The 23,378-nt window shown below is 44.7% G+C and overlaps 1 protein-coding gene and 1 non-coding gene across 12 annotated transcripts in view; one reads left to right on the plus strand and one right to left on the minus strand.

Annotated features, from left to right (window-relative positions):
- The window catches only part of SNX29 (sorting nexin 29), a 584,658-nt gene that overhangs the window by 266,519 nt on the left and 294,761 nt on the right, over positions 1-23,378 (minus strand). The window lies entirely within an intron of this gene.
- LOC112131406 (small nucleolar RNA ACA64) lies at positions 9,261-9,387 on the plus strand. The gene has a single exon (XR_002913485.1). It is a non-coding gene; the product is annotated as a small nucleolar RNA ACA64 (small nucleolar RNA).

Below are 23,378 nucleotides of genomic sequence, written 5' to 3' on the forward strand. Positions count from 1 at the left end.
GGCATTTACACGCTCAGCCCTGACCAGGAAAGGACAAAGATTTCAAAGGCTCTGTAATACGCTAATTCTCCAGCCAAAGATTCTATTTCAACAAACTACAAAATGAATTAAATGTCTGTTTAATTCATTTTAAACAGACCTCGTTCTACACTGGAGGACATGGTTCTCTCCGTGGCCTTAACAACGGGACTCACCATCTATCCCACACCCTCCCTCGGCCAGGCACCTGCATGTAAAACCATTCATCCTCGTGATCATATGCAGATGGCATCACCATGCCATGTGAGCGAGGAGAAAATGTAGACCCACAGTGCTTAAGAGCACACAGAATTTCGACGTAACTCTTTCTATATCAAAGCCATTCCAGTTGACAGAGCACTATTCTGAAATCCATCGCTAAAATAAAATAGCCTATTCACAAACTGTTTAAAGAAGAGGGAAACGGAGGTTCAGAGGACAAGGCCCCTCATATGATCACGAGGATGAATGGTTTTACATGCAGGTGCCTGGCTGAGGAAGGTTGTGGGACAGATAGTGAGTCAGGTTGTTAAGGCCACAGAGAGAACCGTGTCCCCCAGTATAAAACGAGGACTATTTAAAATGAATTAAACAGACATTTAATTCATTTTGCAGTTTGTTGAAATAGAATCTTTGGCTGGAGAATTGGCGTATTACAGAGCCTTTTAAATCCAAACAGGTTACAGCTCATCGGTACTCCACCTTCGCATACAGAAAAGGACAAGGGCTTCGACCAAATTCTAAGTGGAAACACAGTCTTTCCATATTCAAAGCCCAGAGAATTATAATTAAAAATTGTAATTAGGAATGGTACCATTCCGAAGTTTTCGGAGTCTGGATACACAACGCCCAGGCATCTAGGTGCAAAATTTAAGGAAGTGGCAAAAAGCTCAGTAATCATGATAAATAATATTTCCATGCAATGTTTTGAAATATCAAAATTAATGCCAAAAAAAATAAATCTATGGAGAACAAAATAGCAAAATTTTAAATCAGGCACGGGGACGGGCTCAGGACCACTGATCTTTCCTCTGGCCTATGGCTCCACACTCTTGTGCCTTCTGAAGATGGTCAAGTGTGCCCAGAAAAGTGAAGGGACCTGCCAGTGTCACAGTCACTGGTAGCTAAAATGCCTAGGGCTTGACGCTTTCGGCGCTGTGCTCTTTGGTCCCTGTCACCTTGGGCAGGGATTACTGCCCTAGCTTTGCCCTGCTCCAGTCCTGATACCACTCCGCGGCCGGGGGGGATCTTCGCAACACCTGAGTCTAACCTTGGCACACCTCTGCTAAGACTTGTCAGGTGGCCTCTCCTTTCTCACATTCATTAGCTATGAAAGCATGTATGAACTGCTCATATGAGGGGCTCAAAAGACCTATATATACACAGACTGCATGCACAGACTTGAAATTCTATTTCCCACAGATTTCAAATCATTAGAAAGCCGAAATAACCAGATTTTTATAGTGTCACACTATGATAATTGATGTTCCTAATTACAGCCTTGAGGTACAGCAAGCTCTTTAACTGCCTTCTAAATTATCGAAGATCAAATTATGTTCAGTTGCATTTTAGCATTAAGTGTATTTTAATTATATTCTCATTCTTGGAAAATTAGTAACATGCACAGCTGAAATAGATGATCAAGGCAGCTTTGTGAATAAAACATTCTGGATAAAGCCCAGCTTTCCAGAATGTTCTCATAAAATCATATTCTGCCATCATGCTAAATAAATGAGAGTTTATAGTTCATATCCTCTCTTTTTAAAAAAATATGGCCACTTATATAAACAAGTGAATTATGGAGTAATATTTTTAAGTGAGGAAATAAAATAGGAGGAGAAGCAAGAAAATAAGTGAAGCTGGCCAGGTGTGGTGGCTCACACCTGTAATCCCAGCACTTTGGGAGGCCAAGGCAGGTGGATCACTTGAGGTTAGGCATTCAAGACCAGCCTGGCCAACATGGTGAAACCCCATCTCTGTTCAAAGACATTTACACGCTCAGCCCTGGCCAGAAAAGGACAAAGATTTCAAAGCCTCTGTAATATGCTAATTCTCCAGCCAAAGATTCTATTTCAACAAACTGCAAAATGAATTAAATGTCTGTTTTAAATCTGAATAGCCAGCATGGTGGCATGCGCCTGTAGTCCCAGCTACTCAGGAGGCTAAGGCAGGAGAATCGCTTGAACCTGGGAGGCAGATGTTGCAGTGAGCCGAGATCTCGCCATTGCACTCCAGCCTGGGAGTGCAACAATTAAAAAAAGCCAACAGTAAGTTTAGAACCAAAAACCACATGCCATAAGGTCTCCACTTTTGCTAAAGATGAGCTCACATTTCTGTCAAGCTTCTTAGAAGTCAAGGCAAAAAAAAAAAAACAAACAAACAAACAAAAAAAACCAGTGATAGGATTCACAGCCTCCAAAAGATCTAACTACTTGGTCAAGGGACTCATTCCTGCTACTTAGGCCTGGGAAAAATTTCTCTCGCGTAGAAATCATTCCTATTACACACGATATGCGCAAGCGACAACTGCCTTACCAACGTGTTAACAGAAAACACTACGACGATTTTCAACAGGCTATATGTCCTAACATCCCAGGGCCAGACGTCCAAACCTCAAATGCCTCTGCAAATGGGCAAGATAGGCTGAGCCGGGGGAATAGGAGGGAGAGTACAGCTAAGTACTGTGATAAACCAGAAGGTGCATGTCATTCTCAAGGACTCAGCTGTGACTCCGCCCAGCCAACCGCTGCTATGTGGAAATCGGCAGCCCTATGCTTCCAGAAAATGTAATTTTTTTAATTACAAAACACTTCAAGCATGCAAGAGAATAACTAATGCATATCTACATACAGGAAATGAGGAACCATAACAAGACATACACCTGTGTACCACCTTAAGGTACAGAACCTCTGGAACTTTTGAGAACCTCTCTCCAATGTTGGCCCTCTCCCATGATCACAACCCTAATTTTTATGGTTACCATGCCCTTGCCTTTCCATATAGCTTCCCACAAGTGTGAATTCTTAACCTGCCTCCTGTTCCATTCTACATTTTTCTCATATTCTTATGAATGTGTTTGGCTGTAACTCGCTTTCTTCGAGCCACACAATTTTCATTAGATCCATCCAAACTGATGTGCACAGCTGAGGTTCATCCATTTTCGTTGCTGTGTTGATTTCTATGCTGTAACACACTTTTTAAAAATCTACTCTCTTATCGATGGATATCTAAGTTGTGCAGAATGCTTTGCCATTGTGAGCGATGCTGTGAACACGGCTGTGTTTCTCCTGGTGCTCGTGGGCAAGTGTTTCACTAGGGTGGGGCTAAAATTCATCTATGTTTTAATACTGGTCAAACTAATTATTTTTTAAAAAAACAAAAGCAACTATGTGGACCAACTCCATACCTCTATTGACTACCAGTCTACAGCCTGCAACAGACGGACAGCTTCATGGTAAATTGCAAAAGAAGATTCTCTGAGCAGTAAAACGGTTCGGGCTGCATTTGTTTCTGCCTTTTATCTAGCTTACTTCAAGAACAAAAGGGTCTCACATCGACAGATCACATGACCTTTGGGCAGGTGTTTATAAACATCATTTCTTGAAAATTATCTTTAAAATTTTGAACGGTGATGAGCTTGGACTTATCCTCACTAACACGAGCCCAGAAGCTCCTCAAGAGCCAAGATGGATCCTCTTAAACTAGAAGTGCTTTTAGAAAATGTGCACTGATGAGATTTCTTTTAAACTGCATTCACCCTAACAGTGTGGCCCCAAGTCACTCCATGGCGTTTTGTAAAAGGTATTACCTAGCAGGAAGTTTCCAAAGTGACAGAACAGGAGAAACTACGGTCTGAATGTTTGTGTTCCCTCAAAAGCGCATTGAAATTCTAACCCCCAAGGTAATGTATGAGAAGAGCAGGGCCTTTGGGAGGCGCTTAGGTCATGAGGGCAGAGCTCTCACAAAGGGGATTTGTGCCCTTATAAAAAAGGCCCCAGAGACCCCTTGTCCTTCCACGATGTGAGAACATGGCAAGAACGCGCCCCCTATGAACCACAAAGTGGGCCCTCACCAGACCCCACATCTGCCTTGACCTTGGCCTTCTGAACTGTGAGAAATACATTTCTGTTGCTTATAAGCTTTTCAGTTTATGGTATTTTGTTAAAATAGCCTGAACACACTAAGACAGTAGATAACACAATCAATAACGATAAACAGAAAATTACAGCGTCAGTGCAAAAAACATAAAAGTGTGCCTGCTGTAACTGTAGAAACTGACTTTTATTTTTTGGAAATCAGTTTCATAAAGTTTGACGGAACGTGGCCACGGCCATTTGCTTACATTCATCTGTTTCCACGCCGCTTTGACGGAGGTGAATAGTTACGACGTCCGTCCCACCCACAAAGCCTAACACATCCACCCTCTGGCCCTTTACAAAAGAGGTTTTCCCATCTCTGTCTTAGATCACTGGGTCACACACACATTCTAGATTCTGACAAAGAAAGGACCATAGGCACTGGTTCATTTCCTGCATTGTGAATTGAGACAGAACCAGATTCTAAGTAAATTATCTTTCTTTTTTATATAATTGAAATTTACCTTCAGGATCAATATTCTTTAAACGTGGCACAAGGGAGGAGGACCAGCAGCAGCAATGTTAGGTAAGGAGGAAAGTCATAGTGTGACTATCAAGTGTATTCGGGATGATGCCTGTAAAAGAGCTTCGACCCTGAGAAGGATTAAAATCTGTCTTTCTCTGTCCATAGGGCAAGGCAAACTGTGACTAGAGTCCTCTCAGAGAAACACCAGAATGTTAATGTCACAGTCTTTTAGTGCCTATCTCATGCAGTGTCCATCCTCCCAGTCAGGATTCAAAGGGAAGCAAAGTAAGCTTGATCCCTACCTTCCTGGAAGTTACATTCTAGAGGGGAGATGGGCCACAAAGAGCCAACAACGATGTAAACTAGAAGACTGGGGATCCTGATATTTCAATCAGGAAAATAAAACTGGGCAATACAATGGATTAGCCAGACGGAAGGCACCATTGGATCAGAATGGACTGCCAGGGAAGGCCTCACTGAGGCGGTGACACTGCATGGAGACTGGGAGGACACGAAGCCAGCCATGTGGAGATTTGGGGGAGAGGGAGTATGGGAAACACATGGGCATGGAGGGTGGAGTGACCCTGGCCCTTCCTAGGGGCAGGCTGAGGGGGCTGGAGAGTAGAACGAGGAGTGTGGTGACAGGTGAGGCAGGAGATGTGGGCACACACCAGAGTGTGGGCAGATTTGGAATCAGCTTGCAGAGTCCAGGAAGGAGTCTACTGGTAGTACTCCTGGCAAGAGAAAATGGCAAGTTAGATTTGTGGTAGCAACACAAATAGAAAACAATGGCTGGTTTTATGAGATATTTTAGAAGGGACTATAACTCATTGATGTTATAGATGTAGACAGTGAGGGAAAGAGAGAAATCAAGGATGACTCAGGCTGTTTAACTTGATTAGCTAGCTGAATGGAAGGCGGTGCCATTTAGGAAGATGGAGAAAACCGCAGACGCACAAGTCAGGAGGAAGAACAGGGTTCTGCACTGGCCTCATTCAGTGTGAGATGCCTTTAAACCAGTGGTCCTCAGAGCAGGGTATTTTTGCTTCCAAGGGCAGAGTAGGGAATGTCGAGACATTTTTGGTTATCACAGCTGGGATAGGGAGATGTCACCAGCATCTAGTAGGTAAGGCTAGTGGGGCGATGCCACTAAACACCCTGCAACATGCAGGACAGCCTCCCACAGCAAAGAGCTACGCAGTCCAAAATGACAGCAAGGCCGAGTTTGAGAAACCCTGCTTTAAACAATCCATGGAGATGTCATGAAGGCCGCTGGAGCAAAGTGTGCCTGGAACTCAAAGAGAAGTCAGGGTTACAAGTATGCATCTGGTTTTTCTCAACAGCTTGTTTTTCTTGTGTTGCTATTCTCTCTCATCATTCTTTTTTTAGCTGCTCTGCTGGGGAAAAGCAGTTACATAGGAATTAAAAAGGGATTGAGGTTAACAGATCTAAGTAAAAACTGTCAAAACTATTAAGTCGTTCATAAACACTAAGGCAAAACACAATGCCAAACAACGGAAGATAAAAAGACAGTAAAATATACAGAGTAAAATATACAGCTTGGAGAAACCACCAAGCTGATCACTGATGATCAATGCTATCAGAGCGCTGTCTCCATGGCATTATGGGGACATGAAGGAAAATGTGATCAATTCTGCCTTGGTTGGAGAAAGTGGTGGAAGATGAGAGGCAAGAAAGGGTTCTTTTCATTCATATTAGAGAAATGCAAATTAAAACCACATGGAGATTACATTACTCAGCTACCAGATTAGCAAAACATCATAAGAAATTGTATTTATCTCGGCCAGCTGCAGTGGCTCACATGTGTAACCTCAGCACTTTAGGAGGCGGAGGCAGGCAGATCACCTGAGGTCAGGAGTTCAAGACCAGCCTGGCCAACATGGCAAAGCCCTGTCTCTACTAAAAATACAAAAAATTAGCCGGGCATGGTAGCACGCACCTGGTCCCAACTACTCAGGAGGCTGAGGCAGGAGAATTGCTTGAACCAGGGAGGTGGGGGTTGCAGTGAGCCAAGATCGCGCCACTGCACTCCAGCCTGGGTGACAGAGCAAGATTCCATCTCAAAGAAAAAAAAAGAAATTTTATTTATGCCATTAAGAGATTTCTAACGTAAGAAAAAAGATACAAATATTAAATCAAGGTAGTTAAGTAAAAAAAAAAAAAAAAACATAATTCAAAATTTGAATTAGAAATATCTATATGGATCATAATATACAGTCTGCTAAATAAGAAGGGATGGGGTGGGGGAAAGGTGGGGGAAGGGAGGGAAGAGGCAGGTGGGGAAGAAGAAAGGGAAAGATTTTCTAGCTCTGAACACTGAAAACGCCTAGAAACAATAGCCAACCCAGCAGTAACTAGCCCTCCCATTACCTAGATTATGCTGTATAAATACCTTTTCCCAGTCAAGAAGCCAGGGCCCTCTGGAGGAACAGGTGTTTCCAGGTCTGGGGCATGAAGTACAAGAAGGGCCTAGAACTCCTCAGCTTCCTTGCTTTGATGTCCAGTGTAATGGCAAAAACTACTCTTGAGGACTTAGGAATCAAACTAAACACTGTCCATGGGCTGAAGATAGGACAACTTGAATATCACAAAGAAAAATTACTGTGATGAACTGGAAAACATCAAATAGGCTTAAATACATAAATTTGTAATTTTTTTTTTTTTTTTTTTGAGACGGAGTCTCACTCTGTCACCCAGGCTGGAGTACAGTAGCATGATCTCAGCTCACTGCAACGTCCGTCTCCCAGGTGCCAGCGATTCTCCTGCCTCAGCCTCCTCAGTAGCTGAGATTACAAGCATGTGCCACCCTACCCAGCTAACTTTTGTATTTTTAGTAGAGACAGGGTCTCACCATGCTGGCCAGGCTGGTCTCGAACTCCTGACCTCAAGGGATTCACCCACCTTGACCTCCCAAAGTGCTGGGATTACAGGCATGAGCCACCGTGCCCGGCCCTATTTTTTTTTTTTTTTTTTTTTTAAAGACTCATTGGTCCTCTCTGGAGGAGGGAAAGGAACCAACTCATTATTACGAAAATGGATGAATAAAAGAATCAAAGCCTTGGTTCCTCTGGCTTCCTCATTGCATTATGATAAGGTTAATGTAGGTAACAACTGGTAATACCATCAGGCACATGGGAATCACGCCACATGTGAAAGCAACTGTGACTGTTGTCACTATACCCACATCGTCACCCCTGGGCCCCTGGGGACACCCACATCTAACCTTCCTTGGCCGGTGAGAGGCAGCAAGGGTCCTCCCAGCCATGGGAGGCAGCAGAGGATGCCTATTCCAGAGAGGAAAGTAAGAGACTATTTTCTGTCTCTCATTGGCAGGAAAATCTAAAAACACACAACATGCATATATATTTAAGGGCCAGACATTCTTCTAAATGTTAGACACATGTTAACTTATTCTTCACAGTAACACTAGGAGGTAGGAACTATTACCATTCCCATTTTACAGATGAGAAAACTGAGGCTCAGAGAGGTTAATAACTTTCTCATGATCATAGACTTGTTCATGGCAAGGAAAGATATAATCTGCACAGGGTTGTTCAAGATTCTGCAAAGTATGAAACCTTGAAGGTGATAAACATCAGCCCTGCAGAAAACCATCCAGGGGATGAGGAGTCTAAGGAAATTATCTGTGTTATCATTATTGTCACTGTCATCATCATCATACCAGTTATTCACTGAGCACTCATTTTGAATTGATCATTCCACATCAATTATGCCATGACTGAAGTGCTATTATTATTTCTTTTCTTTCTGAAACAGAGTCTCGCTCTGTTGCCCAGCCTGGAGTGCAGTGGCACAATCACGGCTCACTGCAACCTCCAATTCCTGGGTTCAAGCAATTGTCCTGCCTCAGCCTCCCAAGTAGCTGGGATCACAGATGCTCACCATCATGCCAAGCTATTTTTTGTATTTTTAGTAGAGATGGGCTTTTGCCATGTTGGCCAGGCAGGTCTTGAACTCCTGGCCTCAAGTGATCTGCCCACCTGGGCCTCCTAAAGCTCTGGGATTACAGGTGTGAGCCACTGCACCTGGCCCATAAGTGCTATTATTATTCCACTTCCTGGAGGGGCAAAGTGAGGTTCAGCAAAGTTGGGAAGGTTTAGACAGTTGTTCAGTGAGACACAGGTGGAGCCAGACTTGGAAGCCAGTCAATGACATTCCACAGCTCACATTTCCCCCCAGCTTTATTGAGGTACAATTGACAAATAAAAATTGAATATATTGGAGATGTACAAAGAGATGATATGAAGTATGTGTACACTGTGTTATGACGAATGCAATCAAATTAACACATCCATCACCACCCACAGTTATCATTTTTTAACTCTGTGATCTTTATAACACAACAGGGGGTGCTGAGGACACCTCAGATCTCTCTTAGCAAATTTCAAGTAGGACAGGCCAGGAGAAGGGAAGGAAGCCAGGGATGCGGAGGAGGAGAGCAGTGAATACACACACCAAGGAAAAGAGCTTTGGCTTGGGAGCAGTCATTATTTCTGTGTAGAACAAAACAAAATAAACCAATAAACAAAAAAACAAAATCATAAAGACCATTTTTCCAGCCCAGATTTTGACATCGAGAAGTGGTACATCCTACTGGCATTAGTTGAAAATCACCCCCGGGCTTTGGCCATGGCTGCAGGTGAGATTTGATGCCCAGAGCCTCCAGGGCCTCAGCTCACCGCACACTGCCCCGTGTGTGGTGGTGAAACCCAGACCCCAATAGGTACCCTGGCCTCCGCCCCAGTGCAGCTACTGGTGTGGTCTGCCCTTGTCTCCAGCCTCTGACCCCTAACCCTGTCTTCTCTCTGCAGCGGGGGGGAAAAAAGTGGTATATCCTACAGGAGTGGTTCTCAACCAGCAGGGATTTTGATCCCAGAGACATGTGGCCATGTCTGGAGACATTTGTGGTTATCACAGTTGTGGGGAAGGGGGTGCCACCAGCATCTAGTGGGCAGCAGCCAGGCGTGCCATGAAACATCCTACTACACACAGGACGGCCCCCATGACAAAGGATTCTGTGGTCCAAAATGTCAATAGTGTTGGGGTTGAGAACCCTGGCATAGAGCAAGTCACCTGACCTAGGTGGGCCTCACTTTAGTCCTTTGTTAAGTGGCGATAACCATGTTTACCCTTCATTAAAGTGTTTATGAGCAGTAAATATATCTACTGCCTGGCCCATGACACGCACTCAAAACAGCAGCTGATACTAACGGCATAACCATCCCTGTCAGCATCAGCACCACCATTAAGTAGGAGAAGTACCTGCATTAGGGATTGGCACAATGTGACCTGCTGGCCCCCTGCCTGTTTCGGTAAATAAAGTTTTATTGGCACACAACCATGTTTACAAATTGTCTTGGACTGTTTCAGTGCTCCAATGGCAGGGGACCACCACATGGCCCACAACACCGAAAGATTTTACTATTCATCTCTTTATATAAAAAAGTCTGCTGGCCTAGTAATGATCAAGAAATGTGAAGTGCTACACCAAAAACAAATTGTTGTAATTCTGATGTGTCAAAAAAAATTGTAGGAAATTTCTTTCTTCCCCCCATATATAAGGGCCATGGGCACAAAGTTACAGGTGCAGAGCATTCTAATTGCTGAAAGCCAATTTTATCCACTCGATTTTTATCACTTTTCATCAAAATTGACGACCACTTTGCTTTAAAATATACGCCATCACAGCAGTTCAAACCTCTAACACCAGGAGGGCAGTCACTATGATATTTACAGAGAAACTGAGATCTGCTATCTCCCTCTCCTCCCGAGCCAGAGCACAGGAAGGGAAGAATTTTCCATTAACTTTAAAAGCTTTTTACCACCAAACGAAGAAAAATGTTTCAGGAAGACAAAAAGATAATATTTTAGCATTTAAATCTAGTTTTCTTCACAAAGGGAAAATGATTTCTACATATTACATAGTAGGAATTGGGTTGTTACCATAGAATGTATTTCATTTTGAGGAGAAGAACTGAGTTTAAAAGATTCATTTTTGGAAATGTTAATCTCAGGCACCTGGAGATGAAAGCACTGGTGCACAGAAGTTGGTCTTTGTCGAAAGACAGTTTTCAAGTTTTTATAAGACTCACCTCCCTTCTCTACCTTAAAAATGGATTTAAAAAAAAATTCTACTTGAAGGGAGTAAGAAAAAAAAAGAACCCAATTTCAATATCCTTTGCTAAAGAAATAGTCTTTGCTCAAAGCAGAGCAGAGAGTTGCCTGTATGACCCAGAGAAATAAGTGAACTGAAACTTTTCTAAAGTACTTGTCACTGTAAAAGAGTTGCTGAGAGTTTGCCCTGGCAAAGCTGAGTTTTCGATACTGAAAATGGAACCTGTGAGTCACTCCAAGGAAGCCCGAGGAAACAGGGTATATTCAGCTCTCTGCTCCACCGGTTCCAGAGGTAAAATGTACCTTCGTCAACGGAAGCTGCAGAAAAAGCAGGATACTGATGGGAAAAAATTAGCCACAAAGAAGTTGTGAGAGTTGTTTTCTCAAAAACAAAACTAAGAAAGTGGTGGGCGACTTGGCAAGAAAAAGTCCTTGGGTTGGTAGGAAGAGAAGGAATGTTCAGGGATTCTGGCAACTTCTCCTAGGAGGCTGGCTTCACTGCCCCATGGCGGGGTGTGCATATCCTTAAAGGGAACCGGTGACCCCACTCTCTGTCATGCTAGGAAAGTCAACCCTGGACGAGTAGAAGTGGAGAAGCAAGGACATAGGAAGTGATATGGTTTGGCTGTGTCCCCACCCAAATCTCATCTTGACTTGTAGCTCCCATAATTCCCATGTGTTGTGGGAAGAACGTGGGGGGGGGGGGGGGCGGGGAGGGGAATAATTGAATCACTGGGGCAGTTTACCCCATACTGTTCTTGTGGTAGAGAATAAGTCTCATGAGATCTGATGGTTTTATAGGGAGAAACCCCTTTCACTTGGTTCTCATTCTCTCTTTGCCTGATGCCATGTAAGACGTGCCTTTCACCTTCTGCCATGATTGCAAGGCCTCTCCAGCCATATAAAACTGTGAGTCCATTAAGCCTTTTTTTTTTTTTAATAAATTACTCAGTCTCGGATATGTCTTTATCAGCAGCGTGAAAACAGGCTAATACAGGAAGGGACAGTCATCTCTTCCCAGGAGCTCCAGCTGCATTAGGCCTGGACACAAAGGCCCAGAGAGGTCTAGGGCAGCTCTAGTCCTCAGCCAAGTGACAGCCAGCCAGTAGGGAGGCAAGGAGCCAGCCTGGGGACATAGGCAGGTCTGGGCTGTTACTGAAAGGACCTGAACCTACCCAGAGAGGAACTGTGCTCCCAGCTGAGCATAGGCAAAGGGCAGGGAGGCAGGACCAGCTAGCAGGGAACCACGATGGCGGCAGCATGAGCCCACAGCCACCCAGAACGCTACAGACAGACAGTGGAGGGAGGCGGGTGACCACGGACTTCCCAGGCCTGGGAGTAGATGGTGTGAGTCTTTAGAAACCAAGACTCATTCTCCCTGAGTAAGCATGCTGGGCCATTCTCAGCCCATTGGAGGAGGGAGGAACGAGAGAAGACATCCAGCTACCCTGTGCATGACAGGGCTGAGGGCTGTTCCACTGACAGTGACACTGTCTGTCCCCAAAACAGGTAAATGAGACAAGACAGTTCTCTGATGGGAAAAAATTGGCCACAGCAGACACCCCACCCGAGAGATGAGGGGTGACAGGAGCCATGCATACAACTCCCTACTTGATCTATAAACGCTACACATTGGAAATGATGATTCCCAGGCCATAGATGCAGACATCTGAGGCTCACAGAGGTCAGGTGACAAGGCCCAGGCATGCGCCTAGAGCTAGGATTTCGATTCTCACATTCTGACCAATAGTGGGGACAGACCGTCATCTCCTGGTGTTTGGATTCAAAGTTCTCCTCCCCAGAGAGCGGCTGTGAGCTTCAGGTCTGGAATCTGAGCACCTACGTCACACTGACCATCAGTAAGCTCACCACACCTCAGTTTGCTCCTCTGTATAGCGAGGATGACAGTAGTACCACCACACACAGTAGCTATAAGGATCACATGAGATAAATAAAATGCTTAGGAATATGCCTGGCACCGTATAAGCACTGAATGAATGCAAGCTTGCCAGCCTGATAAGGATTTTAACAATCACTGAGAAAGATATCTGCAGCTTTCCAAAAGAACAGAATGGCTCAAAATTAATTGATAAAGAATATCCTTTGTACTTTATTTTTTTAATCCGTTCAAATATTCCCCCAAAGTGGATTAAATAAAAAATGTTCAATATGTTCTTTCTACCAAGCTATTGGATCAAAGCACACTATTAGTTGAGCTAAATAATTCATTTAGTTAATTTGCACTGTAATGAATCAGGAGAAGCTACAAAACCTCAAAGTCATTCCAAGTCCAATTTCAAGCCTCTTTCAGGCTTTAGAAACATCTTTCACCAGAAGACAGTCATAAAATGTGTCAGGAAACAGAAACAATGAGCTTAACCTCTACCGCGGGCCGGCTAATCTTCGGAAACGAACACAATGTCTGAACGGCAGGAAAGCAGGATCACAGTCACTGCTGTTATCAGAACTGGGTCCAAATGTCAGCTCTGCCACTTGCTGACTATGCAACTCGGGATATTCTAACTCAACCTTTCTGATCCTCAGTATCCACCACCGCCTACCTTGCAGGGTTGTCGTGAAGATTAAATGACATGATGTATATAATGGGGTCAGGCGTGGTGGCTCACACCTATAACCCCAGCACTTTGGGAGGCCAAGGTGGGAGGATCACTTGAGTCCAGGAGTTCAAGACTGCCCTGGCCAACATAGCAAGACCCCATCTCTTTGAAAATACATGTATAATAATAAAAAGATGTATACGATGCCCCTGCCCAGTGTTTGACACATAGTACATGCTTATTAAATGGTGTCAATTACATTAATTTGGATTTAAATAATTTGTCTATTCATTATTCATTCATTAATAAGAGTGAACTACTCTTGTGAAAATTTTGATTTATTCTACATAAGAAAGTTCCTCAGCTGGACGTTAGCAACAATTCTTACATAAGAGCTTAAACAAGGTTAGTAAAATCTCTGACCCTTACAAGCTTAACCAACACTAGAGCCACTGGGCCTTGTATCAGCCTCACAGGGGAAGAGAACAGGGAGGGGACAGAAGGTTTTAGATCCTTCAAATAAAACAAACAAGAATATCACACTATTAGAAGCAAAGTCCTAAGTCTCACTATTACATATTGGGGGATGTTTCTAAAATGACGGGGCACCTGGAGGCAACGCTTTTTACAAGATGTCTTCCAAGCCAAACTGCTACAAGCCATTCAAGCTGAAAGTCTTCTGGCAGTGCCCCTTACAATCAACTAGAAGAGCACCTTTAAGAAACAGAAACCTCTCAGCACCACTGACCTGACAAAACTCTGTCGTCCTTAATGGGTCTGAAATGACTGGCTGGGGGGACTTAGGAGGAAATTCCTATCAAAAGGCCAAGAGCAGCCACGGAAGGAAGGTGCACCATTCCACATGTACCGGTGTTAGGGAGAATCAAGACAGAGAAAAAGACGAGGAAAAGGGAGAACTTTCCAATCCTACCACTTTCAGAAAAAGAAACATTAATTGTAGCATCTGAAACCTAAAAGACTCTCTCTAGTAGGAATGACAAACAGTGCTAAAAAAGGAACTATGGAGGCGTCTTGCCTCTGTCTCACTCTATAGTCTATCAGTCAGTTGCCACCTGACACACCCAGGTGGCCAAACCTTCGCACCTGCTGTTCCTGCCATCTGGACTGCCCTTCCCCACCCTGTCTCGCTGGCAAAGTCCTATTCTACCTGCAAAGCCCAGCTTCGAAATGAACACTTCTGTACTATCTTCTCTAATACGCCCCAAACCACAACCCCTCCACCAGCAGCTCTGACAGCGCCAATTCCCCTCTTCTTTTGATTCACTGATTGCTTGCTGCTAAAAATTACTGTTTTATGACGCTAACTCCACTAGTAGGCTGTGAGCCCCCCAAGGCAATGGAGAGGGCTGATTCTTCAATATATCCACTGATCTGGCTCTCACTCACTCTTCACTCACTCATCCATTCATTGATGCACTGAGCACTGAAGGGAACCTTGGTTTTCTGCCACCATGGCATCCGCTTCCCCTAGCAACAGTCCCAGTTTTCATCTGGGGATCCATCCCTCTCCCCAATCTCCCTTCTCCATGTCTCAATGGAGTTCTTCCCTGTCTTAGCACTAACCAGATCCTGTGATCAGCTGAAAAGAGAAAGGAACCTAAGTTGAATCTACAGAGTAAACGTAAGGTTTTTAACAGGAATGGAGACAGACTCTTGCTTTTTCCTATGAATGTGAACCTGGAAGACAAACTGTGTGCCCAGGGGTGATCACAGCCATCTGTGACCCTGAGGAGAAAAACCTATTGATATGGTTTGCCTGTGTCCCCACCCAAATCTCAGCTTGAATTGTAGCTCCCACAATTCCCACGTGTCGTGGGAGGGACCAGTGGGAGGTAACTGAATGATGGGGGCAGGTCTTTCCCATGCTGTTCTCATGACAGCGAGTAAGCCTCACGAGATCTGATAGTTGTATAAGAGGGAGTTCCCCTGCACAAGCTCTCTGTCTTTGCTGCCACCATCCATGTTAGACATGACTTGCTCCTCCTTGCCTTCTGCCATGATTGTGAGGTCTCCCCAGCCATGTGGAACTGTGAGTCCATTAAGCCTCTTTTTCTTCCCGGTCTTGGATATGTCTTTATCAGCACCGTGACAATGGACTAATAACACCTATCAAAAATGATGTCAATCCAGAAAGGGAAGAGGAAAGCACTAAAGAGAGAGAAACAGGAGCCTGGTAACACAGCTCAAGTATCAAGCATTTGCCACAGCTAAAGCCAGACTTTTCCTTGGGCCAAGGGATTCCCTCCCTCGAGATTACCATGACAGGCTCGACTCAGTGGTAATAACAAGCTGAATAGATACCAGTCAATTCTTGCTCTTACAAAGTCTATAGTGGATCCGGCAACACAACAGAGCAACTCTCCTCCAAGCAGGGATCCAGGCTAGTGTCATTTTCTAGCTAGGCATCATGGAACACATGGCTTCCAGAATCACCATGGCAGGGGAGCAAGAACGAAGAAAACTCATCCCCACTCTCCTATGCCTCAGTCTAGGATAACACTCATCACCTCTACTTTCAACCCACTGGCCAAAACTAGTCACACAGTCCCAAGCTACCCATAAAGAAGACTAGGAAATGCATCTGTCCTATGTGTCTACAAAAAGAAAAATGAGACAAACCTTGATAAATCACACGGTCTTTGTCACAGACAGCTTGAGCCAAGTTTTTTTATTCTGCAACCAAAAAAATTATTAAATGATACAAGTATCAACCAGGTACCAGAGGTCATGAATGATGAACACAGGTAAGTGGGGCACATTCACAACACCGTACTAAGCAGGATTAGGAGAGGTGACACAAAGGACGTGCAGGACACCTGGGGCAAACTGAACCCAGTCTTCAGGAGTGCAGTGGGGTGAGGCTTTCGGGATGATATCTGAAAGATCAGAAGTCAGCCAGGGAAAACGGACAGGAGAGGGTTCATGAAAAAAGAACACGGTTCCAGGTGGGACCTCACACCTGCCCGTGTAAAGGTCTGCAGTGAGAACACGTGCATTTGAGAAAGGAAAACATGCTCAGAGCAAGGTGAGAAGCATGACTGAAGAGGAAGGCAAGAGTATAGCAAAAAGGCTTACTTTAACATGTGAACATGTTACTTTCACAGGAACCTAAAGGCGTAAGTGAGCCACTGGTGACTTTTAAGCAGAAAAAGAATTGGCCCAAGCAGACTGAGCCCAGAGTAGTTTGTCATTGTCCGTCTACATGCATTAAATGCAACAAGTCCCTCCCTCCTCCCTGTCTCAGCGTTCTCCACTCCCCCCCATCCCCAGTTTCTCCAGCTCCACACTGCCAGTGATGAGCCCTTGATGTTGCCCACAGGCTGAGCTCATGCAGCATTCAGGACAGCCCTGCCCCTTCATCGGGTGTATACTAAACTCTGAGCCCAACCTCGACAGGACTACATCTCTTTCACTCGCTTCCATCAAGGCCATACGACTCCTTCTGGGGACCCAGAAGTGGCTTCTTGAAGCCACTTCCCGCCTCAAAGAGGAAGGCAAATATAAAACAGGCCCAAAATAGTGTGGGTCTGAAAAGCTGAAAACCAGCCACTATAATTACAAGTATTTTTATCTATCGCCCAAAAAGGAGTATTGGATCATTTTCCAAGTGTTTCTCTAAGGAAGTTCATCTGTTCATTCGCAAGTACTCCAGACTTCCAGATCAGAGGCACAACCGGAAATGAGGCTTCAGCAGAAATGGAAGCGAAACAGAACACATGGGGTGGAGAAACAGCAAAGATCAGGGCCCGGCGCCACCACCGGAGAGGGTGGTGACCTCATCAGGAAATGGGAAACGAGGTATCCAAGGTTCTGTGAGAGAAATCAAAAGATCAGCAAAGATAAACACTACAAGGCTGGGGGCGCAAGCATGCCTGCACAGAGGCACAACTGTGACCTGCACCTGAACAGGCCCCAGGCAAATACAAACAGGTAACTGAGAGGCCAAGTGAGAGGACGGAAGAAGGAAGAGCCCTTGAGAAGACAGTGCCAGTAGTGGACCCTTTTCCTCCTGCTGCACGGGCGGATAACCCCAGCACACAGGAATAGATTGGGACATCCAGTGAGCACAAGAGGCATCAGAAGGGGCCTGACATCCAAGGCAGCACAAACGGCTGTTTACCCAGTAAGTGCTCATGTCAGAAACCGTGTCGCCAGCTAGAATCTGTTTCCATTCTCCCTCCTCATCTCTTCCATTGTTCTAGTTCTTGACAAGCTAATAGCCAGCATGTTTGTCACTGCATTCATTTTCCTGGCTCCGCTTAGAACTAAAAGTTAGAGCTAGTAGGCAAGGCAGGCCTGATTCCTGTTTCTAGTCAAGTACAGAGAAGGCCACACAGGGCGATGGGAAGAGTATCAACTCTGGGGTCAGTCAGGGGGTCAAATCTTGCTTCTACCCATGCTAGCCCCATGACCTCGGGCAGGTGACTTAACCCTTCCAAGCCTCGGCTTCATCATCTGTAGGTATGCAGAGAACAATGAATCAAACAGTCCAAGTAATGCAATTAACACAGTGCCTAAAAACAGAATAGCTCCTCAATTTGCACTAAGTGCTATTACCTTCATTATCTTTTTTTTTTTTTTTTTCCCCAAATGTCTCGCTCTGTCACCTAGGCTACAGTGCAGTGGCACCATCATAGGGATGCAGGACAGATAAGCCCCCAAAGAAGGGCTTAGCCTGCAAGAGTTCTTGGCTTTGTCCAGGAAAGAATTCAAGGGCAAGCTCAAGGGAGAAGAAAACAGCTTTACTGAAGTGGCAGTGTGACAGCTCTGGTGGAGTTACAGCTCCAGGACTGCTCCTGCAGACAGAGGGTGGGAGCTCAGGGCAGTTTTGCAGTCACATTTGTACATATTTTTACTTACGTGTAGATTAAGGGGTTGTTTATGCAGAAATTTCTAGAGAAGAAGTATTAACTTTTGAGTCATTGGGTCATTGCCATGGAAAGGGGCCATAACTCCTGGATGTTGCCATGATAATGCTAAACTGACATGGCATCCACGGGCATGTCTGATGGAAAGCTGCTTCCACCCAGTCCTGTTTTAGCTAGTAGTCAGTTTGGTCCAGTGTCTGAGTTCCACCTCTGGAGTCAAGTCCCACCTCTTACTTCAATAGCTCACTGCAGCCTTGACCTTCTGGACTCAAGCAATCTTCCCACCTCAACCTCCTGAGTGGCTGGGACAACAGGCATGCTGATGTGCCCAGCTAGTCAAAAACAACTTTTTTTTGTAAGTACAGGGTCTCACTACATTGCCCAGTCTGTGACATCAATATCTATAGCTGCTTTTCATAAAATTTCATGAAAAACCTAACAGGTCACAGAGTACCACACATGTAATACACCCTCAAAAAACACTGGTGGGAGAAATTCTCTAGGATCAACAACCCAGGTTCTTCAACTAATAAATGACAGGTAAGGAAGAAAGGGAAAGGCAGGGAGACACAGGTGACATAACACATGGATTAAAAGAGACTGAAGAGATCCGTCTCCAATCATGAGGTGGGGACCTTACTGGGATACTGATTCAAACACCTGTTTAAACTACAAATTTGAACACTCACCAGATATTTGACAATACTAAGGAATTACTGCTAACTTTTAGGTGTGATAATGATACTACAGAGTTTTTTCTGTTTTAAAAAGAGAGTCCTTGTAGTTTACTACCAATATATTCCTAACTACTTAGGGGTGAAATCAACGTTGTGGTTTGGATTTCCTTCCAAACACTACGTGATGCTGGGGAAACAGGAGGGTAAGTGGATGAAACAAGACTGGCCAACAGTTGATAACTATTGAAGTAGGGCGATGAGTACATGGAAGTTCTTTATGCCCTTTTGCCTACTTTTTACCAGGAAAAAAAAAAAAAAAAAAAATTAAAAATAACAGACACCTGTGAGATACAGCCTGCCTCCTCCTCCTTCGGAGACCTTCATTAGGAAAGGAGTCCATTTGTAAAGGAGACCACTCTGGAGGCTGGAAACCGATACGGTGGTGAAGCCTGCAGTCTGTGGTCACACCTGTGTCTCCAAATCCCTCACTTTCCCAGGGCCTCTGTAGCTGTGCTGCTGACACGACTACGTGTGTTGTTAACTGAAGTCAAGGCAGACAGCCAAGCAAAGGGCACATCCAAGAGACAGAAAAGCTCCGAGCTTAGCCATCTTGCATAAATGAGATGCTCCAGTTCCTTGTTCGGGAAGCTGGGGAGGAGAAAGAGTTTAGCCGGGGCCCCCTAAAAGACCTTCTTAAAGAAGCTCCTCTCCCTGATACTCCAATCCGAGAATCAATGGGACTAGCACGAGCCTCCTTTAACAGGCTTTTTAAAGTGTGACTATGGTATTGCAGTAATGTGGGGTTTTTAAAAGACCTCTTATCTTATAAAGACAGATTCTGAAATACTCAGGAATGTAATAATATAGAATCTGGGATTTTCTTCAAAATACCATGAGAGGCTGAGGTTTGAGGGGTGGGATGGGATACACATGAAGCAAGACTGGCCAAGAGGTACTAACAGCTACAGCCACGTGATGGGTACATAGAGGCTCATTACACTTTTATTTCTGTATATGTTTCAACTTTTACATAATAAAAAAATTTTAAGAACTCCTTGGGGCCGGGCGCGGTGGCTCACACCTGTAATCCCAGCACTTTGGGAGGCCAAGGCAGGCAGATCACGAGGTCAGGAGACCGAGACCATCCTGGCTTACACGGTGAAACCCCATCTCTACTACAAATACAAAAAAATTAGCCGCACGTGGTGGTGGGCGCCTGTAGTCCCAGCTACTCGGGAGGCTGAGGCAGGAGAATGGCATGAACCCAGGAGGCAGAGCTTGCAGTGAGCCGAGATCACACCACTGCACTCCAGCCTGGGCAATACAGCAAAACTCCATCTCAAAAAAAAACAAAAAAAACAACTCTTTGGAGGTTTACCCCTGTTAGTCATTCACACTTCAGTGGGAATTACACCTATCCTGCTAGAAACTGTAACTTCTTACCCTTTTTCACTGATATATAGGAGGCACTTAAACACTCCATTTTGCTTGGTAATCAAACTATATGAGGTAAGAGCCTGGTCTCAATCCACTCAGCTTCAAGTGATTAAAAAAAAACAAACAGGACAGGCATAGTGGCTCACACCTGTAATCCCAGCACTTTGGGAGGCCGAGGTGGGAGGATCATTTGAGGTCAGGAGTTTGAGACCAGCCTGGCCAATATGGTGAAACCCTGTCTACTAAAAATACAAAAATTAGCTGAGCATGGTAGCGCATGGTAGCGCATGCTACTGTGGAGGGGGAAGCAGGAGAATCACTTGAACCCAGGAGGCAGAGGTTGTAGTGAGCCAAGATCGTACCACTGCACTCCAGCCTGGGCAACAGAGACTCCATCAGAAAAATAAAAAATAAATAAATAAACAAACCTAACATCATACCTTTCATTTTGAGTATCAGTTTAATGTAGATCTCAGCTCAGAGTTTTTTATCCTGAGTCCTTATACAAAATCCAGTATTGAAAAGCCCATGCTGCTCTTATACAAAAATGACTCCTGGATATGCATGAGAAGTGCTGGAACCCATTGGTGCCAATTTATGAGGCAGGCACTGGTGGTGTAACTGCTCCCAAGGTCCTGGCTGCTTCCGGAATTTTTACACTTTATTAAAATGATGATCACATTCACAGTTATCTACAGCGTGTGATTATGAGTATATTTTTTACCAGCTTGATGTTCAAGCTTACTTTTCCGTTAATAGCGACTCTGCCATTATAATGAGAACAAATGTTGCTAATACACCATTTATTTTACCCAAAAGAAAAATTCAGGGACTAACCACACTCAGACAGTAAACGGTAAGTGTCTTATAATTTTAAAAATCAATCAACAGCTAGCTGAGCCCTGCCATATGGAAGGGAGTAAAGTTCTGTTTGCAGAGGATGGACTGGCAATATTGAAGCAGAAGATACACAAGTGGGGCAAACAGCTGGAAAACGGTGCCGGCAAGCAAGAGCTGGGAGAGCCCGAAGACAGCATGAGGGAGCTAAGCCCTGGTAAACAGTGAGTGGAAGGAGAACTGAAGGGAAACGGCATCTACTGATTACATATGGATACAAAGCTTTATGTAAGTGAGGGCACCACTGGTAAGCAAAATAAACAGATTCTAACCTAAGCTAAAATAGAATTCACTATAAACAGGCAGAAAAAACTGGGGAAATCAGGCTCAGAAAAGTAACTGAGGCCAGGCACAGTGGCTCATGCCTATAATCCGTCCCATCACTTTGGGAGGCCGAGGCGGGTGGATCACCTGAGGTCAGGAGTTCGAGACCAGCCTGGCCAATATGGCGAAACCCCGTCTCTGTTAAAAATATAAAAAATTAGCTGGGTGTGGTAGCACGCATCTGTAATCTCAGCTACTCAGGAGGCTGAGGCAGGAGAATTGCTTGAACCTGGGAGGCAGAGGTTGCAGTGAGCTGAGATTGTGCCATTGCCCTCCAGCCTGGGTGACAGAATGACTCTGTCTCAAAAAAAAAGAAAAGAAAAGGAACCGAAACCAAAGCAGTTCTGGCAAGTTCAACACAGAAAACAATTAGAGTCTTATCAGACTCATTGCTGTTAGTCTATTGAATAAATGCTTATTGTTAATCGCTATTGAATAAATGGCCTCCCAAGCATTGCTGCATTCTTATACAACTCCAGAGTTAAAGCCCCCATGAGCCTAGCTCAGGTCATGTACCCAGCCCTGAACCAAAACCAGGGCAAAGCATTTGGATGTACTGTCCCACCCAGACAGCACGCTATGGTGGAGAGGGAAGCCCTCCAAAGGAAGTCAGGATGGAGGGATGAAGAGGAAGCACAGAGACACCTCCTGTCTACTGCAGGCACTCAGCTGGGTTCTTATGTGTCATTCCCAAAACAAACCCACTCACAGGTATGACTGACTGCATTTCACTAACAGAGAACTTGAGGCTTAGAGAGGTTAGGGGGCGTGCCCAGGAACATACGGCAGTAAGTGGCAAATCTGAACTCAGTCTGACATGCGATACATGTGCTTTCCAAGTCACCAGGCTGCAGAAGGCAGCAACAAAGTGATGCAGGCCCAAAGTCCGAATGTCGCCAACACGTCACATTGTTGTGAAGACTACTGCTGAAAAAGAATAGAACATCTCTGAAGATGAGTCCAAACCAAAGGAAATGTACTTAAAAGAGGTAAAGAAGCAAGAGTCTCAGAAGAGATCCATCTTGGGTGTGTCCAATATCTCATCTTCAAAACCTTGGTTGTTTCTCTTCTGATACCTTAGAATTTCAAGAAGGATGGGGAAGTTTACAGAAGAAATTCTGAGCATCATCACTAACAGTCCCTAAGAAGTGGGGAGGAATTATCTAAAGAAGCTGTGGTTAGGTGCCGACCTCTGCAGAACTGCCGTCAAAGACACAGCTCCAGGCCTGTGGGTATAACCCTACCTCTGCACTTCAATTATCTGTCCTGACAATTAGAACAGGCACGTTTGCCTCACCCACAAGACTGCAAGCTCCCTAAACACAGGCACTGTGTCCCACTCATTTTTGTAACTTAGGACCACTCTTGGCATGAGGAAGAGCTAATGCAACTCACAGATGAAACACAAATGACTTTGCAACTGAAGTCGCCCTGCAAGTGACTCATGCCTGTAATCCCAGCACTTTGGGAGGCTGAGGTGGGTGTATCACGAAGTCAAGAGATCAAGACCATCCTGACCAACATGGTGAAACCCCCATCTCTACTAAAAATGCAAAAATTAGCTGGGCATGGTGATGCGTGCCTGTAGCCCCAGCTACTCAGGAGGCTGAGACAGAAGAATCGCTTGAACCCTGGAGGTGGAGGTTGCAGTGAGCCAAGATCACGCCACTGCACTCCAGCCTGGCGACAGAGTAAGACTCTGTCTCAAAAAGAAAAAAAAAAAAAAAAAAAAAAAAAACTCCATCTAGGGTAGTGAATGCCATTTCAGGGATGTCTCTGTTTCAACCTCACAACTTCCTTGGCTCATCTCCTACAACCGT

This window comes from Pongo abelii, chromosome 18 (assembly GCF_028885655.2).
Source record: "Pongo abelii isolate AG06213 chromosome 18, NHGRI_mPonAbe1-v2.0_pri, whole genome shotgun sequence".
Classification (NCBI taxonomy): Eukaryota; Metazoa; Chordata; class Mammalia; order Primates; family Hominidae; genus Pongo; species Pongo abelii.